The sequence below is a fragment of the Dryobates pubescens genome, chromosome 2, assembly GCF_014839835.1.
Source record: "Dryobates pubescens isolate bDryPub1 chromosome 2, bDryPub1.pri, whole genome shotgun sequence".
Classification (NCBI taxonomy): domain Eukaryota; kingdom Metazoa; phylum Chordata; class Aves; order Piciformes; family Picidae; genus Dryobates; species Dryobates pubescens.
In genome coordinates, this window is record NC_071613.1 from 13,358,004 (window position 1) to 13,359,253 (window position 1,250).

Below are 1,250 nucleotides of genomic sequence, written 5' to 3' on the forward strand. Positions count from 1 at the left end.
GGCTGATTCTATGAAACAGGTGCAAGGGAAATGTCGTGAGCTTGTCACAGGTGAAACACCCATGGACAATGGGCAAGAGGCACAGTGGTGCTGCCCCCTGTAGGGTGGTGAGAGATAGGCAGCAGTGTGCTCAGGTGACCGAGAAGACCAACAGTATTCTGGCCTGTATCAGCAACAGGGAGACCAGCAAGATCAGGGCAGGGCTTGTTCCCCTGTGCTCAGCACTGGTGGGGCCACACCTTGAGTACTGAGCTCATTTTTGGGGCCCTCACTGTAAGAAAGTAATGGAGGTGCTGGAGTGTGTCCAGAGAAAGGCAAAAAAGCTGGTGAAGGGTCTGGAGAACAAGTCTTATGAGGGGTGGCTGAGGGAACTGAGGTAATTTAGTCTGGAGAAGAGGAGGCTGAGGGGAGAGTTTATTGCTCTCTACACCTCCCTGACAGGAGGTTGTTGTGTGACAGGGATTGGTCCCTTCTCCCCAGTAGTAAGTGATAGGATGAGAGGAAATGGTCTTGAAGCTGCAGGGGAAGGCTGGGGTCGGATATTAGGAAAATTTCTTTCACTGAAGGTGTCCTCAAACACTTGATACAGGCTCCCCAGGGAGGTGACTGAATCCCTCTCCCTGGAGGTGTTTAAAAGCTGCAGAGATGTAGCGTCGAGGGATATGGTTTAGCACCAGACTTTGCAGAGTTAAAGAAGGGTGGGATTTGATGATCCTAAAGGTATTTTCCAACCGAAACGATTCTGTGAGTCTATGAAATCCGTGAGGATCGTCCACATCTTTGCCTCTACTTCCGCTAACACTGGCAGAAGCCTCAGCAGGTGCCGCTCCTGAGAGGGGCACAGGAGGCGTCGGCAGAAATGGAACTGATAGGTGGCTCCATAGCTCAGTGGTTAGAGCACTGGTCTTGTAAACCAGGGGTCGCGAGTTCGATCCTCGCTGGGGCCTCCTGTGCTTTTTCGCTTTTCTGTGGCGTGTTCTTACTTTTCTATATTTTCAGTTGGTCTTTCTTCCCGCCCCCGTTTTTTTTGTTGTTGGTTTTTGTTCCCCCCCTCCCCTGACCAGCGCAGGGAGTGTAGGAGGGGAGATCATGGAGGTCCCTGTTCAGCTGCCGCTTTTTGCATTGCCCCCACAAGATGGCGGTAGGGGACAGATAATGGGGGCGGGGGGCCGAATGACGTCATTTATTTGCTGCCGGTTTACACCCAAATCACGGATGCAAATAAATATGCTTGGACGTTTGTTACTGCC

At 51.8% G+C, this 1,250-nt stretch overlaps 1 non-coding gene across 1 annotated transcript; it reads left to right on the plus strand.

Annotated features, from left to right (window-relative positions):
• Positions 1-874: 874 nt before the first annotated feature.
• TRNAT-UGU (transfer RNA threonine (anticodon UGU)) lies at positions 875-947 on the plus strand. Its single transcript has one exon. It is a non-coding gene; the product is annotated as a tRNA-Thr (tRNA).
• The last annotated feature ends 303 nt before the right edge of the window (positions 948-1,250 follow it).